The sequence below is a fragment of the Oncorhynchus nerka genome, linkage group LG25 (assembly GCF_034236695.1).
Source record: "Oncorhynchus nerka isolate Pitt River linkage group LG25, Oner_Uvic_2.0, whole genome shotgun sequence".
NCBI classification, from domain to species: Eukaryota; Metazoa; Chordata; class Actinopteri; order Salmoniformes; family Salmonidae; genus Oncorhynchus; species Oncorhynchus nerka.
This window is the reverse complement of record NC_088420.1, coordinates 14,684,286-14,710,077: the sequence shown is the minus strand read 5'-3', so window position 1 is coordinate 14,710,077 and position 25,792 is coordinate 14,684,286. Positions and strand designations below refer to the sequence as shown.

The 25,792-nt window shown below is 44.9% G+C and overlaps 1 pseudogene; it reads right to left on the bottom strand.

Annotated features, from left to right (window-relative positions):
* LOC135564566 (LIM/homeobox protein Lhx8-like) overlaps positions 1–25,245 on the bottom strand; it is a 34,779-nt pseudogene extending 9,534 nt beyond the window's left edge.
* Positions 25,246–25,792: the final 547 nt, after the last annotated feature.

The window sequence follows — 25,792 nt, the reverse complement described above, 5'->3', positions numbered from 1 at the left end:
TCAAGGGTGGAACTGGATGGTGTAGAGATAAATGGGAGGGTTTGAGGGTAGCTCAAGGGTGGAACTGGATGGTGTAGAGATAAATGGGAGGGGTTGAGGGTAGCTCAAGGGTGGAACTGGATGGTGTAGAGATAAATGGGAGGGGTTGAGGGTAGCTCAAGGGTGGAACTGGATGGTGTAGAGATAAATGGGAGGGGTTGAGGGTAGCTCAAGGATGGAACTGGATGGTGTAGAGATAAATGGGAGGGGTTGAGGGTAGCTCAAGGGTGGAACTGGATGGTGTAGAGATAAATGGGAGGGGTTGAGGGTAGCTCAAGGATGGAACTGGATGGTGTAGAGATAAATGGGAGGGGTTGAGGGTAGCTCAAGGGTGGAACTGGATGGTGTAGAGATAAATGGGAGGGGTTGAGGGTAGCTCAAGGATGGAACTGGATGGTGTAGAGATAAATGGGAGGGGTTGAGGGTAGCTCAAGGGTGGAACTGGATGGTGTAGAGATAAATGGGAGGGGTTGAGGGTAGCTCAAGGGTGGAACTGGATGGTGTAGAGATAAATGGGAGGGGTTGAGGGGAGCTCAAGGGTGGCACTTAAAACAAGATGTCTAATGTCAAATTTTCTGTGTCCGTAAAATATATATAACTTCAGAACTTTTGTGAAAGAGCATAGTTAAAAATATATGGCAAATAGGTAGGGGTAGGGTTAGAGGAAAATAATAAAGGAAAATATATATATTTTTTAACATACAGTTGAAGTCAGGTGTTTACGTACACTTAGGTTGGAGTCATTAAACTCGTTTTTCAACCACTCCACAAATTTCTTGTTAACAAAATATAGTTTTGGCAAGTCAGTTAGGACATTTACTTGTGTATGACACAAGTCATTTTTCTAACAATTGTTTACAGACAGATTATTTCACTTATAACTCAGTGTATCACAATTCCAGTGGGTCAGAAGTTTACATACACTAAATTGATTGTGCCTTTAAACAGCTTGGAAAATTCCAGAAAATGATGTCATGGCTTTAGAAGCTTCTGATAGGCTAATTGACATCATTTGAGTCAATTGGAGGTGTACTTGTGGATGTATTTCAAGGGCCTACCTTCAAACTCAGGGCCTTTTTGCTTGACATCATGGGAAAATCAAAAATAAATCAGCCAAGACCTCAGAAAAAAAAGTCTGGTTCATCCCTGGGAGCAATTTCCAAATGACTGAAAGTACCACGTTCATCTGTACAAACTATAGTACGCAAGTATAAACTCCATGGGACAACGTAACCATCATGCCGCTCAGGAAGGAGACACGTTCTGTCTCCTAGAGATGAACGTACTTTGGTCTGAAAAGTGCAAATCAATCCCAGAACAACAGCAAAGGACTTTGTGAAGATGCTGGAGGGAACTGGTACAAAAGTATCTATATCCACAGTAAAATGAGTCCTATATCGACATAACCTGAAAGGCCGCTCAGCAAGGAAAAAGCCACTGCTCCAAAACCGCCATAAAAAAGCCAGACTACGGTTTACAAATGCACATGTCCTCTGGTCTGATGACACAAAAATAGAACTGTTTGGCCATAATGACCATTGTTATGTTTGGAGGAAAAGGGGGGAGGCTTGCAAGCCGAAGAACACTATCCCAACCGTGAAGCACGGGGGTGGCAGCATCATGTTGTGGGGGTGCTTTGCTGCAGGAGGGACTGGTGCACTTCACAAAATAGATGGCATCATGAGGTAGGAAAATTATGTGGATATATTAAAGCAACATCTCAAGACATCAGTTAGGAAGTTAAAGCTTGGTCGCAAATGGGTCTTCCAAATGGACAATGACCTCAAGCATACTTCCAAAGTTGCAGCAAAATGGCTTAAGGACAACAAAGTTAAGGTATTGGAGTGGCCATCACAAAGCCCTGACCTCAAACCTATAGAAAATGTGTAGACAGAACTGAAAAAGCGTGTGCGAGCAATGAGGCCTACAAACCTGACTCGGTTACACCAGCTCTGTCAGGACAAATGGGCCAAAATTCACCCAACTTATTGTGGGAAGCTTGTGGAAGGCTACCCTAAACGTTTGACCCAATTTCTTTACTTATCTATTTTTCACCTAATACCTTTTTTTTGTACTTAAAAATTGCACTGTTGGTTAGAGGCTGTAATTAAGCATTTCACTGTAAGGTCTACACCTGTTGTATTCGGCGCACGTGACAAATAAACTTTGATTTGATTCGATATACAGTGGGAACCAAAAATCTCCAATTTGGACTCCAGACCAAAGGACAAATTTCCACCTGTCTCATGTCCATTGCACATGTTTCTTGGCCCAAGCAAGTCTCTTCTTCTTATTGGTGTCCTTTAGTTGTGGTTTATTTACAGCCATTTGACCATGAAGGCCTGATTTCTTGCAGTCTCCACTGAACAGTTGATGTTTAGATGTGTCTGTTACGTGAACTTTGAAGGTTGGTAACTCTAACGAACTTATCCTCTGCAACAGAGATAACTCTGGGTCTTCCATTCCTCATGAGAGCCAGTTTCATCATAGCACTTGGTGGTTTTTGCGACTGCACTTGAAGAAAGTTCTTGAAATGTTCCGTATTGACTGATATTCATGTAATGATTGAAATGCATTCCAGGTGACTACCTCATAAAGCTGGTTGAGAGAATGGCAATAGTGTGCAAAGCTGTCATCAAGGGAAAGAGTGGTTATTTGAAGAATCTCAAATATAAAATATATTTATATTTGTTTAACACTTTTTGGTTACTACATGATTCCTTATGTGTTATTTCAGAGTTCTGATGTCCTCACTATTATTCTACAGTGTAGAAAATAGTAAAAATAAAGAAAAACCCTTGAACGAGTAGGTGTTCTAAAACTTTGGACAGGTAGTGTATGTAAATACGATATTTCTTTATTTCATTTTCACTAAATTTGCAAACACTATGTTTTCACTTTGTCATTATGATGTATTATGTTCAGATGGGTGAGAAAAAACATATATTCAATACATTTTGAATTCAGGCTGTAACACAACAAAATGTGGAATAAGTCAAGGGGTATGAATACTTTCTGAAGGCACTGTATCTCCTATGATCACTTTGACCAGAAAATATTAATCAAAGATGTTGAATAATTGATTCATTGTATTGTTTTTTTTCTCAGTGGTTTCCAGAACATTTGAACAAACATAAGCCAATAAGCAGAGTTAACATTTGAGTTGCTTCTGGCGCAGTAGTTCTCCAGACATCACAAGAAGCATGGATTAATTCAGGAACAGGTGCAAATATTATACATTTAAGAAACACCTTCAACAATATCTATTGTGTTACTTATTTAGGCTCCACTTGACCTATGTTGATAATAAATCATAATTAGTTTAGGTTTTTAATTTATCAATATTGCTGCAGATTATGATGAGTTTATAGATTTATTGTCCATCATCATTCAGCTCCCTATATCAGCAGAAGTTGTGAATTTGTGTCACTCCACTGCAAAATGCTCACCTTTCTCCAGGGCACATTTCAGGTTGTCCAGCATACAGTCGTAATGTACACGACACAGCACCTTCTCCTCCACCAGGGCAAACTCTTCCCCCGTGGACAACTGCCTCTTACAGGAGAAACAGGCGAAACACGCCAGGTGGTATACGTTGCCCTTCGCCCGGCGGACCCAGTCGGTAGAGTATATATTTCGGCCGCAGCACGCGCACCATGTTCCATACCTTCTGCAATAAATACAGGTTTTAAAAATCAGGTAAATAACTGCCCTGTTGGTTAGATGGCAGTTGAATATTGGAATTACGTGTTACAAATAAATATTATACAGGATAAATACTGAAGGATGTGCACATGTAGGCTATATACATAAATGGCAAAAATGTTATTTAAAAATCACTTTTGATTTGATTTAATATGCAAAAACAATCTGAAATACCTAAAGTAGTCCAATTTGCAGAAGACCTCTTTGTCTTTGATGTAACAACTTGTATGACTGCCAAGCGATGTTTGACACATGCTACAGGAGAGACAACGCACATGCCAGCACAAGTCGTTAACCTGTGAAAAAAACATGATAATGAAATAACATAATAATATTCGGACATTATTTAGTAGAAATGCAAACGCAAAAACATATTGTCGTACAGTTAGTCTACTAAAATCGTATACAAAAAGCACAAGATATGCACGAAATGAGCACCCCAACGAAATTTGAAATGTTGCGACAAGATGAAACCACATATTTTACCTTCAGCAAGTATTTATCCACAATTTCCTCACTGCAACTTGCACAAACAGTTCTACCCAACAGAGGCGGATATACCATATCTCGCAGCGACGGGGAGGATGAGCCGAGGGAGCATACATCTTCATCCAATACTTCAACTGGTGTTCCCTGAATAGAACAATATACCGCGGTTAGGATGCATGTGTGCCGAATTCTTTAGCCTTTATAGCCTACATGTGCGCAACGAAAACTTTGGCGCACATTACGCATGTGACAATGTAGTTGCGCGGAAATGAGACATCTCAGGTTATCCGGTTCATTCCAATTAAACCCTTTTAGCAAAAGGCCTATTTTAGAGTTGTTGACAGGCACATGCGGTTAAAACAAAACAAACAAATCTCTCCATATAATGTAAAAACAATTATCTCATGTGAGTAGCCTTAATGGTGAATTTCTAAGAAATATTATATTTAGTTAGTTTTCTAATTATTCATTAGATTATATTATGAAATGTTACCATTAATTTCTCTCCTGCCCTCACTGCACCTGCTGATAACCTCTGTGTCGCTTCTGCAATCTTCACATATGACGACAAGCTATACATGGCATAGGAGGAACAGGGTTTTTGGTCTGTCAAACTTACACTCAGCCGCTTCAGAAACCTTCAAAGCTATATCCCATAACTACCAACCTCTTTACCTTTTACCATGACAACCCCAGCGATGACCAAAATGACATTTAAAAAGGGATGTATTGTCATTAGTTACAAAAACAGGCGACACTTGAGGTAATAGTTATCCAATGTGCAGTATGCTCTTGATATTTGCATTTGGGGGTTCTGAACTGCTAAGCACAATGGTTGACTCCCTAACATAAATTTCGCATGTCAATCAAAACCAGCATGTCAATCAGAACCCAAACGTTTGCCCAGGGCAAGCTAAATGTGAAGAGGTCGTATTAACTATTTGAGTCTTAATTGCTGAATATTTAGGAAGTGAAAACACTGAATTTGCTGCTATATAAGTCTGCCAATATAATATTGATAGGCATAATTGGTAAAGTAACTTCAAGCAATTCAAATTCAACCCCTTTTGTCAAAATGTTGCGCCCTTTTTTCATAATAAACCTATAGGTATATGTGTTTCATAATAAACCTATAGGTATATGTGTTTCATAATAAACCTATAGGTATATGTGTTTCATAATAAACCTATAGGTATATGTGTTTCATAATAAACCTATAGGTATATGTGTTTCATAATAACCCTATACATTTACATTTAAGTCATTTAGCAGACGCTCTTATCCAGAGCGACTTACAAATTGGTGCGTTCACCTTATGACATCCAGTGGAACAGCCACTTTACAATAGTGCATCTAAATCTTTTAGGGGGGGGTGAGAAGGATTACTTTATCCTATCCTAGGTATTCCTTAAAGAGGTGGGGTTTCAGGTGTCTCCGGAAGGTGGTGATTGACTCCGCTGTCCTGGCGTCGTGAGGGAGTTTGTTCCACCATTGGGGGGCCAGAGCAGCGAACAGTTTTGACTGGGCTGAGCGGGAACTGTACTTCCTCAGTGGTAGGGAGGCGAGCAGGCCAGAGGTGGATGAACGCAGTGCCCTTGTTTGGGTGTAGGGCCTGATCAGAGCCTGGAGGTACTGAGGTGCCGTTCCCCTCACAGCTCCGTAGGCAAGCACCATGGTCTTGTAGCGGATGCGAGCTTCAACTGGAAGCCAGTGGAGAGAGCGGAGGAGCGGGGTGACGTGAGAGAACTTGGGAAGGTTGAACACCAGACGGGCTGCGGCGTTCTGGATGAGTTGTAGGGGTTTAATGGCACAGGCAGGGAGCCCAGCCAACAGCGAGTTGCAGTAATCCAGACGGGAGATGACAAGTGCCTGGATTAGGACCTGCGCCGCTTCCTGTGTGAGGCAGGGTCGTACTCTGCGGATGTTGTAGAGCATGAACCTACAGGAACGGGCCACCGCCTTGATGTTATTTGAGAACGACAGGGTGTTGTCCAGGATCACGCCAAGGTTCTTAGCGCTCTGGGAGGAGGACACAATGGAGTTGTCAACCGTGATGGCGAGATCATGGAACGGGCAGTCCTTCCCCGGGAGGAAGAGCAGCTCCGTCTTGCCGAGGTTCAGCTTGAGGTGGTGATCCGTCATCCACACTGATATGTCTGCCAGACATGCAGAGATGCGATTCGCCACCTGGTCGTCAGAAGGGGGAAAGGAGAAGATTAATTGTGTGTCGTCTGCATAGCAATGATAGGAGAGACCATGTGAGGTTATGACAGAGCCAAGTGACTTGGTGTATAGCGAGAATAGGAGAGGGCCTAGAACAGAGCCCTGGGGACGCCAGTGGTGAGAGCGCATGGTGAGGAGACAGATTCTCGCCACGCCACCTGGTAGGAGCGACCTGTCAGGTAGGACGCAATCCAAGCGTGGGCCGCGCCGGAGATGCCCAACTCGGAGAGGGTGGAGAGGAGGATCTGATGGTTCACAGTATCGAAGGCAGCCGATAGGTCTAGAAGGATGAGAGCAGAGGAGAGAGAGTTAGCTTTAGCAGTGCGGAGCGCCTCCGTGATACAGAGAAGAGCAGTCTCAGTTGAATGACTAGTCTTGAAACCTGCCTGATTTGGATCAAGAAGGTCATTCTGAAAGAGATAGCGGGAGAGCTGGCCAAGGACGGCACGTTCAAGAGTTTTGGAGAGAAAAGAAAGAAGGGATACTGGTCTGTAGTTGTTGACATCGGAGGGATCGAGTGTAGGTTTTTTCAGAAGGGGTGCAACTCTCGCTCTCTTGAAGACGGAAGGGACGTAGCCAGCGGTCAGGGATGAGTTGATGAGCGAGGTGAGGTAAGGGAGAAGGTCTCCGGAAATGGTCTGGAGAAGAGAGGAGGGGATAGGGTCAAGCGGGCAGGTTGTTGGGCGGCCGGCCGTCACAAGACGCGAGATTTCATCTGAGAGAGAGGGGAGAAAGAGGTCAGAGCACAGGGTAGGGCAGTGTGAGCAGAACCAGCGGTGTCGTTTGACTTAGCAAACGAGGATCGGATGTCGTCGACCTTCTTTTCAAAATGGTTGACGAAGTCATCTGCAGAGAGGGAGGAGGGGGGAGGGGAGGGGGATTCAGGAAGGAGGAGAAGGTGGCAAAGAGCTTCCTAGGGTTAGAGGCAGATGCTTGGAATTTAGAGTGGTAGAAAGTGGCTTTAGCAGCAGAGACAGAAGAGGAAAATGTAGAGAGGAGGGAGTGAAAGGATGCCAGGTCCGCAGGGAGGCGAGTTTTCCTCCATTTCCGCTCGGCTGCCCGGAGCCCTGTTCTGTGAGCTCGCAATGAGTCGTCGAGCCACGGAGCGGGAGGGGAGGACCGAGCCGGCCTGGAGGATAGGGGACATAGAGAGTCAAAGGATGCAGAAAGGGAGGAGAGGAGGGTTGAGGAGGCAGAATCAGGAGATAGGTTGGAGAAGGTTTGAGCAGAGGGAAGAGATGATAGGATGGAAGAGGAGAGAGTAGCGGGGGAGAGAGAGCGAAGGTTGGGACGGCGCGATACCATCCGAGTAGGGGCAGTGTGGGAAGTGTTGGATGAGAGCGAGAGGGAAAAGGATACAAGGTAGTGGTCGGAGACTTGGAGGGGAGTTGCAATGAGGTTAGTGGAAGAACAGCATCTAGTAAAGATGAGGTCGAGCGTATTGCCTGCCTTGTGAGTAGGGGGAAGGTGAGAGGGTGAGGTCAAAAGAGGAGAGGAGTGGGAAGAAGGAGGCAGAGAGGAATGAGTCAAAGGTAGACGTGGGGAGGTTAAAGTCGCCCAGAACTGTGAGAGGTGAGCCGTCCTCAGGAAAGGAGCTTATCAAGGCATCAAGCTCATTGATGAACTCTCCGAGGGAACCTGGAGGGCGATAAATGATAAGGATGTTAAGCTTGAAAGGGCTGGTAACTGTGACAGCATGGAATTCAAAGGAGGCGATAGACAGATGGGTAAGGGGAGAAAGAGAGAATGACCACTTGGGAGAGATGAGGATCCCGGTGCCACCACCCCGCTGACCAGAAGCTCTCGGGGTGTGCGAGAACACGTGGGCGGACGAAGAGAGAGCAGTAGGAGTAGCAGTGTTATCTGTGGTGATCCATGTTTCCGTCAGTGCCAAGAAGTCGAGGGACTGGAGGGTGGCATAGGCTGAGATGAACTCTGCCTTGTTGGCCGCAGATCGGCAGTTCCAGAGGCTACTGGAGACCTGGAACTCCACGTGGGTCGTGCGCGCTGGGACCACCAGATTAGGTGGCCGCGGCCACGCGGTGTGGAGCGTTTGTATGGTCTGTGCAGAGAGGAGAGAACAGGGATAGACAGACACATAGTTGACAGGCTACAGAAGAGGCTACGCTAATGCAAAGGAGATTGAATGACAAGTGGACTACACGTCTCGAATGTTCAGAAAGTTAAGCTTACGTAGCAAGAATCTTATTGACTAAAATGATTAAAATGATACAGTACTGCTGAAGTAGGCTAGCTGGCAGTGGCTGCGTTGTTGACTTTGTAGGCTAGCTGGCAGTGGCTGCGTTGTTGACACTACACTAATCAAGTCGTTCCGTTGAGTGTGATAGTTTCTACAGTGCTGCTATTCGGGGGCTAGCTGGCTAGCTAGCAGTGTTGATTACGTTACGTTGCGTTAAAAGAACGACAATAGCTGGCTAGCTAACCTAGAAAATCGCTCTAGGCTACACAATTATCTTTGATACAAAGACGGCTATGTAGCTAGCTATGTAGCTAGCTACGATCAAACAAATCAAACCGTTGTACTGTAATGAAATTAAATGAAAATGTGATACTACCTGTGGAGCGAAGCGGAATGCGACCGGGTTGTTGAGTGAGGAAGTTCTATTCGGTGGACGTTGGCTAGCTGTTGGCTAGCTAGCAGTGTCTCCTTACGTTAAGGACGACAAATAGCTGGCTAGCTAACCTCGGTAAATTAAGATAATCACTCTAAGACTACACACTCTAAACTACACAATTATCTTGGATACGAAGACAGCAAAGACAACTATGTAGCTAGCTAACACTACACTAATCAAGTCGTTCAGTTGAGTGTAATAGTTTTTACAGTGCTGCTATTCGGTGGACGTTAGCTAGCTGGCTAGCTGCTGGGCAGATAGCATTGTAGACTACGTTAGGACGACGAAATACGATAATTACGCAATTATCTTTGATACAAAGACGGCTATGTAGCTAGCTAAGAAGAAATTGCTAAGATTAGACAAATCAAACCGTTGTGCTATAGTGAAATGTAATGAAATGTATACTACCTGCGGACCGAAGTGCGAATGCGACCGCTCGCTCCAACCCGGAAACATTACGTGGACTATAGGTATATGTGTTACGTAATAACCCTATAGGTATATGTGATTCATAATAAACCTATAGGTACATGTGTTTCATAATAAACCTATAGGTATATGTGTTTCATAATAAACCTATAGGTATATGTGTTTCGTAATAAACCTATATCTATAGATGTTTCATAATAAACATATAGGTATATATGTTTCATAATAAACCTATAGGTATATGTGTTTCGTAATAAACCTATAGGTATATGTGATTCATAATAAACCTATAGGTACATGTGTTTCATAATAAACCTATAGGTATATGTGTTTCGTAATAAACCTATAGGTATATGTGTTTCATAATAAACCTATAGGTATATGTGTTTCATAATAAACCTATAGGTATATATGTTTCATAATAAACCTATAGGTATATATGTTTCATAATAAACCTATAGGTACATGTGATTCATAATAAACCTATAGGTATATGTGTTTCATAATAAACCTATAGGTATATGTGTTTCATCATAAACCTATAGGTATATGTGTTTCATAATAAACCTATAGGTATATGTGTTTCATAATAAACCTATAGGTAAATGTGTTTCATAATAAACCTATATCTATAGATGTTTCATAATAAACCTATAGGTATATATGTTTCATAATAAACCTATAGGTATATGTGTTTCATAATAAACCTATAGGTATATGTGTTTCATAATAAACCTATAGGTATATGTGTTTCACAATAAACCTATAGGTATATGTGTTTCATAATAAAACTATAGGTATATGTGTTTCATAATAAACCTATAGGTATATGTGTTTCATAATAAACCTATAGGTATATGTGTTTCATAATAAACCTATAGGTATATGTGTTTCACAATAAACCTATAGGTATATGTGTTTCATAATAAACCTATAGGTATATCTGTTTCATAATAAACCTATAGGTATATGTGTTTCATAATAAACCTATAGGTATATGTGTTTCATAATAAACCTATAGGTATATGTGTTTCATAATAAACCTATATCTATAGATGTTTCATAATAAACCTATAGGTATATATGTTTCATAATAAACCTATAGGTACATGTGTTTCATAATAAGCCTATAGGTATATGTGTTTCGTAATAAACCTATAGGTATATGTGTTTCATAATAAACCTATCCAACCCCGGTTGGAGGGTTGGAGCGTTGGAGCGAGCCGGTCGCATCCGCGCTTCGGTCTGCAGGTTGTATAACTTTTTCATTACATTTCATTATAGTACAACGGTCTGATTTGTCTAATCTTAGCAATTTCTTCTTAGCTAGCTACATAGTCGTCGTTGTATCAAAGATAATTGCGTAATTATCGTATTTCGTCGTCTCCTATCTGCCCAACACGTTCACCGTCTACCGTAGCACTGTAGTAACTATCACACTCAACTGAACGTCTTGATTAGTGTAGTGTTAGCTAGCTACATAGTTGTCTTTGCTGTCTTCGTATCCAAGATAATTGTGTAGTTTAGAGTGTGGAGTCTTAGAGTGATAATTGACCTCATCTTTACTAGATGCTGTTCCTCCACTAACCTCATTGCAACTCCCCTCCAAGTCTCCGACCACTACCTTGTATCCTTTTCCCTCTCGCTCTCATCCAACACTTCCCACACTGCCCCTACTCGGATGGTATCGCGCCGTCCCAACCTTCGCTCTCTCTCCCCCGCTACTCTCTCCTCTTCCATCCTATCATCTCTTCCCTCTGCTCAAACCTTCTCCAACCTATCTCCTGATTCTGCCTCCTCAACCCTCCTCTCCTCCCTTTCTGCATCCTTTGACTCTCTATGTCCCCTATCCTCCAGGCCGGCTCGGTCCTCCCTCCCGCTCCGTGGCTCGACGACTCATTGCGAGCTCACAGAACAGGGCTCCGGGCAGCCGAGCGGAAATGGAGGAAAACTCGCCTCCCTGCGGACCTGGCATCCTTTCACTCCCTCCTCTCTACATTTTCCTCCTCTGTCTCTGCTGCTAAAGCCACTTTCTACCACTCTAAATTCCAAGCATCTGCCTCTAACCCTAGGAAGCTCTTTGCCACCTTCTCCTCCCTCTTGAATCCTCCCCCCCCTCCTCCCTCTCTGCAGATGACTTCGTCAACCATTTTGAAAAGAAGGTCGACGACATCCGATCCTCGTTTGCTAAGTCAAACGACACCGCTGGTTCTGCTCACACTGCCCTACCCTGTGCTCTGACCTCTTTCTCCCTCTCTCTCCAGATGACATCTCGCGTCTTGTGACGGCCGGCCGCCCAACAACCTGCCCGCTTGACCCTATCCCCTCCCTCTTCTCCAGACCATCTCCGGTGACCTTCTCCCTTACCTCACCTCGCTCATCAACTCATCCCTGACCGCTGGCTACGTCCCTCCCGTCTTCAAGAGAGCGAGAGTTGCACCCCTTCTGAAAAAACCTACACTCGATCCCTCCGATGTCAACAACTACAGACCAGTATCCCTTCTTTCTTTTCTCTCCAAAACTCTTGAACGTGCCGTCCTTGGCCAGCTCTCCCGCTATCTCTCTCAGAATGACTTTCTTGATCCAAATCAGTCAGGTTTCAAGACTAGTCATTCAACTGAGACTGCTCTTCTCTGTATCACGGAGGCGCTCCGCACTGCTAAAGCTAACTCTCTCCTCTGCTCTCATCCTTCTAGACCTATCGGCTGCCTTGATACTGTGAACCATCAGATCCTCCTCTCCACCCTCTCCGAGTTGGGCATCTCCGGCGCGGCCCACGCTTGATTGCGTCCTACCTGACAGGTCGCTCCTACCAGGTGGCGTGGCGAGAATCCGTCTCCTCACCACGTGCTCACCACTGGTGTCCCCCAGGGCTCTGTTCTAGGCCCTCTCCTATTCTCGCTATACACCAAGTCACTTGGCTCTGTCATAACCTCACATGGTCTCTCCTATCATTGCTATGCAGACGACACACAATTAATCTTCTCCTTTCCCCCTTCTGATGACCAGGTGGTGAATCGCATCTCTGCATGTCTGGCAGACATATCAGTGTGGATGACGGATCATCACCTCAAGCTGAACCTCGGCAAGACGGAGCTGCTCTTCCTCCCGGGAAGGACTGCCCGTTCCATGATCTCGCCATCACGGTTGACAACTCCATTGTGTCCTCCTCCCAGAGCGCTAAGAACCTTGGCGTGATCCTGGACAACACCCTGTCGTTCTCAAATAACATCAAGGCGGTGGCCCGTTCCTGTAGGTTCATGCTCTACAACATCCGCAGAGTACGACCCTGCCTCACACAGGAAGCGGCGCAGGTCCTAATCCAGGCACTTGTCATCTCCCGTCTGGATTACTGCAACTCGCTGTTGGCTGGGCTCCCTGCCTGTGCCATTAAACCCCTACAACTCATCCAGAACGCCGCAGCCCGTCTGGTGTTCAACCTTCCCAAGTTCTCTCACGTCACCCCCGCTCCTCCGCTCTCTCCACTGGCTTCCAGTTGAAGCTCGCATCCGCTACAAGACCATGGTGCTTGCCTACGGAGCTGTGAGGGGAACGCACCTCAGTACCTCCAGGCTCTGATCAGGCCCTACACCCAAACAAGGGCACTGCGTTCATCCACCTCTGGCCTGCTCGCCTCCCTACCACTGAGGAAGTACAGTTCCCGCTCAGCCCAGTCAAAACTGTTCGCTGCTCTGGCCCCCCAATGGTGGAACAAACTCCCTCACGACGCCAGGACAGCGGAGTCAATCACCACCTTCCGGAGACACCTGAAACCCCACCTCTTTAAGGAATACCTAGGATAGGATAAAGTAATCCTTCTCACCCCCCTTAAAAGACCTAGATGCACTATTGTAAAGTAGCTGTTCCACTGGATGTCATAAGGTGAAAGCACCAATTTGTAAGTCGCTCTGGATAAGAGCGTCTGCTAAATGACTTAAATGTAAATGTAAAATTGCGTTATTATCGTATTTCGTCGTCCTCCTATCTGCCTAGCAGCTAGCCAGCTAGCATACGTTCACCGGCTACCGTAGCACTGTAGTAACTATCACACTCAACTGAACGACTTGATTAGTGTAGTATTAGCTAGCTACATAGTTGTCTTTGCTGTCTTCGTATCCAAGATAATTGTGTAGTTAGAGTGTGTAGTCTTAGAGTGATTATCTTAATTTACCGAGGTTAGCTAGCCAGCTATTTTGTCGTCCTTAACGTAGGAGACACTCCTAGCTAGCCAATAGCCAGCCAACGTCTACTGAATAGAACTTTCGCATTCCGGTCGCATTCCGCTTCGCTCCACAGGTAGTATCACATTTTCATTTCATTTCATTACAGTCCCAACGGTGTGATTTGTTTGATCGTAGCTAGCTACATAGCTAGCTACATAGCCGTCTTTGTTTCAAAGATAATTGTGTAGTCTAGAGCGATCTTCTAGGTTAGCTAGCCAGCTATTGTCGTTCTCCTAACGCAACGTAACGTAACCAACACTGCTAGCTAGCCAGCTAGCCCCCGAAAAGCAGCATTGTAGAAACTTCACACTCAACGGAACGACTTGATTAGGGTAGTGTCAACAACGCAGCTAGCCTACCTCAGCAGTACTGTATCATTTTAATCATTTTAGTCAATTAGATTCTTGCTACGTAAGCTTAACTTTCTGAACATTCGAGACGTGTAGTCCACTTGTCATTCCAATCTCCTCTGCATTAGCGTAGCCTCTTCTCTAGCCTGTCAACTATGTGTCTGTCTATCCCTGTTCTCTCCTCTCTGCACAGACCATACAAACGCTCCACACCGCATGGCCGCGGCCACCCTAAACTGGTGGTCCCAGCGCGCACGACCCACGTGGAGTTCCAGGTCTCCGGTAGCCTCTGGAACTGCCGATCTGCGGCCAACAAGGCAGAGTTCATCTCAGCCTATGCCTCCCTCCAGTCCCTCGACTTCTTGGCTCTGACGGAAACATGGATCACCACAGACAACACCGCTACTCCTACTGCTCTCTTCGTCCGCCCACGTGCTCTCGCACACCCCGAGAGCTTCTGGTCAGCGGGGTGGTGGCACCGGGATCCTCATCTCTCCCAAGTGCTCATTCTCTCTTTCTCCCTTACCCATCTGTCTATCGCCTCCTTTGAATTCCATGCTGTCACAGTTACCAGCCCTTTCAAGCTTAACATCCTTATCATTTATCGCCCTCCAGGTTCCCTCGAGAGTTCATCAATGAGCTTGATGCCTTGATAAGCTCCTTTCCTGAGGACGGCTCACCTCTCACAGTTCTGGGCGACTTTAACCTCCCCACGTCTACCTTTGACTCATTCCTCTCTGCCTCCTTCTTTCCACTCCTCTCCTCTTTTGACCTCACCCTCTCACCTTCCCCCTACTCACAAGGCAGGCAATACGCTCGACCTCATCTTTACTAGATGCTGTTCCTCCACTAACCTCATTGCAACTCCCCTCCAAGTCTCCGACCACTACCTTGTATCCTTTTCCTCTCGCTCTCATCCAACACTTCCCACACTGCCCCTACTCGGATGGTATCGCGCCGTCCCAACCTTCGCTCTCTCTCCCCGCTACTCTCCTCTTCCATCCTATCATCTCTTCCCTCTGCTCAAACCTTCTCCAACCTATCTCCTGATTCTGCCTCCTCAACCCTCCTCCCTCCTCCCTTTCTGCATCCTTTGACTCTCTATGTCCCCTATCCTCCAGGCCGGCTCGGTCCTCCCCTCCCGCTCCGTGGCTCGACGACTCATTGCGAGCTCACAGAACAGGGCTCGGGCAGCCGAGCGGAAATGGAGGAAAACTCGCCTCCCTGCGGACCTGGCATCCTTTCACTCCCTCCTCTCTACATTTTCCTCCTCTGTCTCTGCTGCTAAAGCCACTTTCTACCACTCTAAATTCCAAGCATCTGCCTCTAACCCTAGGAAGCTCTTTGCCACCTTCTCCTCCCTCTTGAATCCTCCTCCCCCCTCCTCCCTCTCTGCAGATGACTTCGTCAACCATTTTGAAAAGAAGGTCGACGACATCCGATCCTCGTTTGCTAAGTCAAACGACACCGCTGGTTCTGCTCACACTGCCCTACCCTGTGCTCTGACCTCTTTCTCCCCTCTCTCTCCAGATGACATCTCACGTCTTGTGACGGCCGGCCGCCCAACAACCTGCCCGCTTGACCCTATCCCCTCCTCTCTTCTCCAGACCATCTCCGGTGACCTTCTCCCTTACCTCACCTCGCTCATCAACTCATCCCTGACCGCTGGCTACGTCCCTCCCGTCTTCAAGAGAGCGAGAGTTGCACCCCTTCTGAAAAACCTACACTCGATCCCTCCGATGTCAACAACTACAGACCAGTATCCCTTCTTTCTTTTCTCTCCAAAACTCTTGAACGTGCCGTCCTTGGCCAGCTCTCCCGCTATCTCTCTCAGAATGACCTTCTTGATCCAAATCAGTCAGGTTTCAAGACTAGTCATTCAACTGAGACTGCTCTTCTCTGTATCACGGAGGCGCTCCGCACTGCTAAAGCTAACTCTCTCTCCTCTGCTCTCATCCTTCTAGACCTATCGGCTGCCTTCGATACTGTGAACCATCAGATCCTCCTCTCCTCAGAGTACGACCCTGCCTCACACAGGAAGCGGCGCAGGTCCTAATCCAGGCACTTGTCATCTCCCGTCTGGATTACTGCAACTCGCTGTTGGCTGGGCTCCCTGCCTGTGCCATTAAACCCCTACAACTCATCCAGAACGCCGCAGCCCGTCTGGTGTTCAACCTTCCCAAGTTCTCTCACGTCACCCCGCTCCTCCGCTCTCTCCACTGGCTTCCCCAGTTGAAGCTCGCATCCGCTACAAGACCATGGTGCTTGCCTACGGAGCTGTGAGGGGAACGGCACCTCAGTACCTCCAGGCTCTGATCAGGCCCTACACCCAAACAAGGGCACTGCGTTCATCCACCTCTGGCCTGCTCGCCTCCCTACCACTGAGGAAGTACAGTTCCCGCTCAGCCCAGTCAAAACTGTTCGCTGCTCTGGCCCCCCAATGGTGGAACAAACTCCCTCACGACGCCAGGACAGCGGAGTCAATCACCACCTTCCGGAGACACCTGAAACCCCACCTCTTTATGGAATACCTAGGATAGGATAAAGTAATCCTTCTCACCCCCTTAAAAGACCTAGATGCACTATTGTAAAGTGGCTGTTCCACTGGATGTCATAAGGTGAAAGCACCAATTTGTAAGTCGCTCTGGATAAGAGCGTCTGCTAAATGACTTAAATGTAAAAATGTTCAACTATGACCTATCCAGCTGTATGGCAGAATATACTACATGATCAAAAGTTTGTGGACACGTGCTCGTGGAACATATAATTCCAAAACCATTTCTCTATGGACCTCTTTACACCATTCCAGCCAACGCTTGGCAGTGCACATGGTGATCTTAGGCTTGTGTGCGGCTGCTCGGCCATGGAAACCCATTTAGGAAGCTCACAACGAACAGTTCTTGTGCTGACACTGCTTCCAGAGGCAGTTTGAAACTCGGTAGTGAGTGTTGCAACTGATCACAGTTTATCTTTACGCGCTTCAACACTCGGCGGTCCCGTTCTGTGAGCTAGTGTGGCCTACCACTTCACGGCTGAGCCGTTGTTGCTCCTAGATGTTTCCACTTCACAGTAACATTCCTTACAGTTGATTGGTGCAACCATAGCAGGTGAGAAATTTGACGAACTGACTTGCTGGAAAGGTGTGTTGTGTCTTTACTATCATTAAATTGAAGACTTATAGTTTTTATCAAAGATTCTCTGTAATTAGTATTACGCTATCAACTGATTAATCATGTAACTGTAATTAACTAGGAAGTCGGGGCACAAAGGAAAAATATTCAGATTAAAGTTATCATTTCCCAATATAACCTTTCAGATATTTTCATATCTGATCAATAGTCTTCGGATTAATTAATTATTTACTTTACCTCACGTTAGTCTCATTCCAAACGTCGTAAATTGTTGGTTATCTGCACGAACCCAGTCTTCACTATGAGTCATCCATACATCAATTGTCTTAAATCATTTATTTATTACTAACTAAGTAATTCACAGAAATGCATAAACAAACAGTAAATATGGTTACAAGAAATGATAGGAGAATGTGCCCCAGTGGGCTAAACCAGCATGGCGGCTTGTTAGACAAAAGGGGAAGTGGGGGTCAACTAAGAAGTCACTACAGAGTTAATAATTATAACAATTGAAATGCTAATCCTTTACACATGAACGCTCACCCATTCGGGAACAATTGCAATCAATATATATATTTACGCTCAGCGTGTCGTTTTGATCGCTGGTGAAAAGTTTGTTTCTTTTGTAGAATTGTCCATCTCTCTCCCTCTCTCGGTTGTGGTTAGTGTGGATTGTTCAGAGTGACATTCCTTAATCCGTTATAGAATGGATGTTTCGGCGGTTGTTATTCTTCGCGTTCAATGATACCGAATTCCTAGCTGCAGACTAGTAATTAATATCAAAGACTTGTTCTTATTCTGTTGGTATCGATAGTCTAAAAGTTTAACCACGTGGTATGGTTAAAAGATTCAGCAATGGTCTACAACCTTCATCCTCTCCTAATGGAGAAAAACATGGTCTGGTGATAATTTCTCAAAGTTGGGTTTTATTCGGAATTGCAGAAAGGGCTGTCCCAAGGATGCTTGACCCTAACTGGGCTCAGGGGCGGTCCTCTGATTTAGTTCAAATCAAAAGGGAATTGGATTTTCCTTCATTAAACAGTCCAAAATCATATTACACCATTTTACAAACAGTATCATACTCACTCATTCATCTTATACAACAATTATGTAAACTTCATATCTGAGGCTAATATATAAATAGCGTTATGGTAATGTGGCCACACCATCTCCCATTAGCTTCCCCAAGTTGTAACAAACGGACCAGTTCATAGCTGGAATCTTCACCGATCTTTTATGCTTTCTCCGGAACATGAAATTTGTTCGTACCTCAAGTTCTGTGAGGTGGAAGAAATTCATTTGTTCTCTATGAAAATGTACTCTCTCTTGTTCTGTGTGGCCATGAGGCAGGTCTTCTCAGAAATTTACGACCTCTCTCTGACCACAGCAGCCTAGTTGAAGGAGGCAGGGGGAGGCAGGAAGAGGGAGATGGGCATGCTGTACCCAAAGAGGACAACGTCATGACAGGTGGCATCCTATAACAGTGCCACCTTAAAAAGTCACTGAGCTCTTCAGTAAGGCCATTCTACTACCATTGTGTACGTCCTTATTTTTTTCAAGGTGTGATTTTGCATTCCTTTATGGACAGAGTGATCATTTACTTTCATCATAAAATTATTATTCGTTAATTCATTTAATTAATGATGATGTTGTTCACTTAATTGGTTTGTTGGTGAGTTGCTGTTAGTACGGACTTTTACAATAAACCACATGCAAATATTTTTTCTCCATTGCACTTCAATTTGACAGTTCACTTGAATTTGACAGTGCGTTGACTCTGTCAATACACTCTTATACGCTCTCAAAATATGAACTAATTGAGTGTTTAACATTGCTGAGTGGTGTATAGCCATGTTGTTATTACCATCATATCATATGCTGCAGCTCAGGGAAAAAATGATTGACCAGGATTTCTTTCTGAGCTCTTGAGCCTAAATCAGAATACTAATCATCAACATATCCATCTCAACTGCAGTGCATACGGAAAGTATTCAGACATCTTCACTTTTTCCACGTTTTATTATGTTACAGCCTTATTCTATAATGGAAGAAATGATTTGTTTAAATTAAAACCAAGCCATGATCCGTAGACCTCTTAGACCGCATTGTGTCGAGGCACAGATCTGGGGAAGATTACCAAAAAATGTTTGCAGCATTGAAGGTCCCCAAAAACACAGTGGCCTCAATCACTCTTAAATGGAAAAAGTTAGGAACCACCAAGACTCTTCCTAGGGCTGGCCAAACTGAGCAACCAGGGAGAGGGGCCTTGGTCAGAGTTCCTATGTGGAGATGGGAAACCTTCCAGAAGGACAACCATCTAAGCAGGACTCCACCAATCAGGCCTTTATGGTAGAGTGGCCATTCAGAAGACTCTCCTGTTTGCCAAAAGGCACCTACATGACTTTCAGAAACAAGATTCTCTGGTCTGATGAAACCAAGATTGAATTCTATGGCCTGAATGCTGAAGGAAATGAGTACCGCTCATCGCCTGGGCAATGCCATCCCTACAGTGAAGCATGGTGATGGCAGCATACACCTCTGCTGTCTTCAACCAGGATCTCAGTGATTACTGCCTCATTGCCTGTGTCCGTAATGGGTCTGCGGTCAAACGACCACCCGTCATCACTGTCAAATGCTCCCTAAAACACTTAAGTGAGCAGGCCTTTCTAATCGACCTGGCCCGGGTATCCTGGAAGGATATTGACCTCATTCCATCAGTGCAGGATGCCTGGACACTCTAAAGTTTCTAAAACTGTTTGAATGATGTCTGTGAGTATAACAGAACTCATTTGGCAGGCAAATTCCTGAGGAGAAATCAAAACAGGAAGTGAGAAATCTGAGCTTTGTATGTATTCACCATAGTTCCCAATGAAATCCCCTTGAGATATTAATGATGTTGCACTTTCTAGGGGTTCCACTAGATGTCAACCATCTATAGAAATTGGAATGAGACTTCTACTGTGTTGTGGGAGTGAATGAGAGCATAATCTATCAGGTGTCTGGCAGTCAGCCATTTTCTGATCATGCTTATTCCTCATGGTATCCACTTGCGTTCCATTGCTCATGAAGACACAAAGGAATACTCCGGTTGGAACTTTATTGAAGCTATATGTTAAAAACATCCTAATGATTGATTCTGTACTTAGTTTGAAATGTTTCTTCGACCTGTAACATAACTTTTTGAAGTTTTTGTCCGACTAACGCTGACCAGAATGAGCGTTTGGATATGTATACCAAACGTGCTAACAAAAGAAGATATTTGGACATAAATAACGGACATTATCGAACAAAACAAACATTTATTGTGGACCTGGGATTCCTGGAGTGCTTTCTGATGTAGATCATCAAAGGTAAGGGAATATTTATCATATAATTTCTTGTTTATGTTGACGGCTATTGTGACTAATTCTTCTGAGCGCCGTCTCAGATTATTGCATGGTTTGCCTATTCCGTAACGTTAAAAAAAAATCAGACACAGCGGTTGCATTAAGGAGAGGTTTATCTCTAATTCCATGTGTATAACTTGTATTATCATCTACATTTATGATAAGTATTTCTGTTGAATGATGTGGCTATGCAAAATCACGAACCAGTTTTTGGAACTAGTGAACGTAACGCGCCAATGTTAACTCATATTTTGATAAATATGAACTTTATCAAACAAAACATACATGTATTGTGTAACATGAAGCCCTATGAGTGTCATCTGATGAAGATGATCAAAGGTTAGTGATTAATTTTTTCTCTATTTGTGGTTTTTGTGACTCTGGCTGGAAAATCTTTGGCTGGAATAATGGCTGTGTTTTTCTGTGGCTATGTGGTGACCTAATATCATCGTCTGTGGTGCTTTTGCTGTAAAGCATATTTCAAATCGGAGACGGTGGTGGGATTAACAACAAGATTAGCTTTAAAATGGTATGAGATACATGTATGTTTGAGGAATTTTAATTATGAGATTTTTATGTTTGAAATTGGCGCCCTGCGCTTTCACTGGCTGCTGTCATATCATCCCGTTAACGGGATTGCAGCCATAAGAAGTTCTTATCAGACACTTCATAACAAATGAAAATGTGTTATAACAGAGGACAGTTTAACACAGTCCCTTGCTTACAGAGTAAGCCTGTCCGGTGGCTTACACAGCCGACCCACCCTGACAGGGGTAGAGTTAGGGCCACAAGCTGGTGAACTTGTTGGGGGAGAAGCCTCAGCAGCAGTTGTCTCACATTCACCAGATTGCGACGAGAGAGCCACCGACATCCACCAGGTAAGAGCGTGGTGCAACTCTCTGTAGGCACGTGCTCAGCCTCCAAAGTCCCGTGTGGTCTCCCGGCAGCGGTTTCCTCTTTATTGTTTCACCCACCTCCAGCTCTGGTAGGTCTCGAGCAGTCCGTTTGTAGAAGCACTTAGCATGCTGCTTCTTGTGGTGCAGTACATCCGTGATGCCAACCACGACACAGGGCTCAAGTAACTTGTTGGCTACTGAATATGGTAGTCTTCAGACGTCTGGACAGAATTCGTTGCGCTCGGGTGCTGTCCATGTTTTCGGTGGGTGTGTTCCTCCACTGTAAAATGTCTTTCCAGGGGTCGTTGCTGTCATGCAAGGCCTTGGGTAACAGGTTTTTATCAGGGGTCATTGCTGTCATGCAAGTCCTTGGGTAACAGGTTCTTTGCAGTCATGACAGGTCATTCTGTCTTGCCATTTGCCTTTGGGTGCCTTGGAGAGGAGATCACATGGTCACACTCCCATTCTGAGTTGAAAAGCTTGAACTTTATGACTGTCTCTGCAGTCAGGAAGCAGTTCAATTTCTCAAAAGTCTAAGTAGTGAGAAAGATGAGAAGATAGTCCTTTTGTCTGTCTGTGGCTGAATAAGTCCATTTTGACGATATGCCATGCCCTTGTGGGCAGTTCATGTGACATAATGGTTTACTTTTGCTGTTCATTAGCATAATCTTGCATGTGGTACAGCTGCTAACAACGTTTTTAATTTCTCCCTCCGTGTTTGGCCAGTATAATGTTTTGCATGCCTGGCGGTAACATGTGTCACCTCCAACGTGACTGGAGAGGGTTAAGCATCTCTGGATATAGTGATTTGGGGATAATGACCTTTTGAAGAAGATGCCATTTTGCACGCTGATCTCATCTCGAAAGGTCCAATATTCTCTCACTGTGAAAGGTGTCTCCTCTTTCAGGTACGGCCTACCTGTGAGAACAATGAACTTCAGTGACTGTAGGTGTCCGCCCTTGTCAGTGTGTTACCTGATCTGGGCTAGGCGGTGATCTGTGATGTTCAAGTAGTCTGCCTGATTGATCTGATGAACATTTTGTTGTTCTTGCTGCCATGAACAGATGTTATGTCGCTGATAGGCAGTGCCATTGCCTGTACATTGTGCTGTTACCCTGCTCAGTGTGTCGCTGATGTACATCTCAGGTCCCGGCTTGTAGACAACTTTCAGGATTAAGTTTTGCAGTCAGGAGCATGCTTTGAAGCCTCTTGGGTGCGTTGAGGAGAGGTTTACTGAATATGGCAATGAGCGGTTTGTGATCAGTTTCAGCAATGACCAGCTCTAGACCATATAAGTAGTGATGGAAGTGCTGGTAGGAGCAAATGATGCTGAGGCGCTCTTTCTCAATTTGTGCATAGTTTTGTTTGATAGGGGTGAGTGCTCTCGCGTCAAACGCAATGGGCTCGCCTTCCTGCACAAGGCAACAAAGTCCACTTTGGCTGGAGTCGCTCTGGATTGTGACAGGTTTCGTAACATCATAGTAGCGCAACACTGGATAAAACTAGAGTTTTCATCTACTGCACAACGGCCTCTTGTTTGGGTAGGCAGTGCCATGGTGTGTCTTTGTCCAGCAGCCGGTGCAGAGGCTCACAGACTGCTGATAGGTGAGGCATGAACTTTGCAAGATAGTTTGCAAAGCCGATGAGACGCATATCGAGGATCGCTATTACTTTGTCTGGATCCTGATTCAAGCCTTTAGCTGAGAGAATGTGGCCATGAAAGTGGACGTCTTTCACCTTACACTGCAACTTAACTGATTGGCAGTGCTCCATGAGTACCAGGAGCTTCAAATCGTGGTCGTGTTCTGCTTCTTCATCAGTGTCAAACCAGCCTATGATCAGGACATCATCAGCGATGGGTTCAATGGCCTTGAGCCCAGCCTGTAGCTCATGCTGCTTGCGTTGGTATACCTCAGGCGCCAAGGAGACACCAAACCCGACCTGGTTGGTTCAGTCACAGATGCCATGTGGCCATCGGTCTCATATAGTACTTGTCCAGCTGGGCCTTCACAGCCACTTTCATTGCAATGGGCACATTGCTAGGAGCATACTGGACTGGAGTGAAGCTCTCATTCAAATCCAAATGTACCTCCCCAGGTACTGATTCAACGGCCCGATTGAATACATCATCATATTTGCTGATTTCTTTGGACAAATCAAGATCAAATCAAATTTTATTGGTCACATACGCGGGGTTAGCAGATGTTAATGCGAGTGTAGCGAAATGCTTGTTCTTCTAGTTCCGACCGTGCAGTTATATCTAACAATTTCACAACATCTACCGTATACACACAAGTGTAAAGGAATGAATAAGAATATGTACATATAGATGGACGATGGCCTAACGGCATAGGCAAGATGCAGTAGATGGTATAGAGTACAGTATATACATATGAGATGAGTAGGGTATGTGAACATTATATAAAGTGGCATTGTTTAAAGTGACTAGTGATACATTTATTACATCCAATTTTATATGATTAAAGTGGCTAGAGATTTGAGCCTGTATGTTGGCAGCAGCCACTCAATGTTAGTGATGGCTGTTTAACAGTCTGATGGCCTTGAGATAGAAGCTGTTTTTCAGTTTCAGCTTTGATGCACCTGTACTGATCTCGGCTTCTGGATGGTAGCGGGGTGAACAGGCAGTGGCTCGGGTGGTTGTTGTCCTTGATGATCTTTATGGCCTTCCTGTGACATCGGGTGGTGTAGGTGTCCTGGAGGGCAGGTAGTTTGCCCCCGGTGATGCGTTGTGTAGACCTCACTACCATCTGGAGAGCCTTACGTTTGTGGGCAGAGCAGTTGCTGTACCAGGCGGTGATACAGCCCGACAGGATGCTCTCAATTGTGCATCTGTAAAAGTTTGTGAGTGTTTTTGGTGACAAGCCAAATGCCTTCAGCCTCCTTCTTCACCACGCTGTCTGTGTGGGTGGAGCATTTCAGTTTATCCGTGATGTGTACGCCGAGGAACTTAAAGCTTTCCACCTTTTCCACTACTGTCCACTACTGGACAGGGGTCCATGCTGGACATGCTCCACAATGTACAGGTCATTTGGTATGGTGAACTGCATCAGTCCCAGGCCTTCGCATGTAGAGCCTGGGAGGAAAGGATGTTGACTGGTTTTCACAATCTCAAACTCCAGCTTGTGTTTGGGTCCCCTAATAATACATTCGGTTTCAAAGATTCCCACAAGAGCTCATTAGCTTTCCTGAGTACAGCTTTAGTCTAGTATCGCTGGGCACGAGATGTGTCTCAGGTGCCAGATTGATTTTGTCTTTGTAACTCATTACGTAGCACTCATTACGTTGCTTGTTGTGTAATCGTAGTGTCACAAACCATTTATTCCCTCTTGAGTGTACAGCCTCAATGGATTCATGCATGTAAATGTCACTTTCACTGTTCTGCTCTGAACACTGAGTAACATCATCAACACAATGAAGCCCTCACTCACCCTTTTGCTTTTGCAGCTTCCAAAAACGAACAGCTTGTAAATGATGTTCCTGGCAGGTTTGAAGTAATTCTCCAATACATCCAGTATGGCCTCTGCATCAACCTGTTGTCTTGCTGTGAGGGGGAGATTGTGCCTGTAGACCTGCCTGCATTTGCTGCCCATTAAGCTCCTCAGAGTTGCCGCTTGGACCTCGTTGGGTTTTTCATGTAGACCGGTCGCCCTCGCATAGTCCTCAAATTCATCCCAGTTGTCCCAGTTGGTATTCCAGTCCCCTGTGAGTACCATAGGTTTTGGTGGTGGAATGTTTGCTGCCATAGTAATGGATAGTAATGTTTTCCTTCAGCCATAGAGGTAGGTAGTGATGCTAGCTAGACAGCTAACAACGAGTTGATCAGTGGTGTGGCTAATGTTAGCAGTAGACGTTTCTTCGCATATGGAACGTAACTGAGCCTATTCTGTACGTAGCTACAAAAATAACAAATGTGTGGTTTTTGAGCCACTTCTGATACCATGTCTCAGTATGATATGTTAGATTAAAGATGTACAATACTTAAATATGGCTAAGTCCCTATACAGGGTCCGGGAACAGCCCAGATAGTCGATTACATATCAACTAGTCTCCGTAACAATGTGCCAATATACAGTTGAAGTTGGAAGTTTACATACACCTAGGCCAAATACATTTAAACTCAGTTTTTCACAATTCCTGACATTTAATCCAAGTAAAAATTCCCTGTCTTAGGTCAGTTAGGATCACCACTTTATTTTAAGAATGTGAAATGTCAGAATAATAGTAGAGAGAATGATTTATTTCAGCTTGTATTTCTTTCAT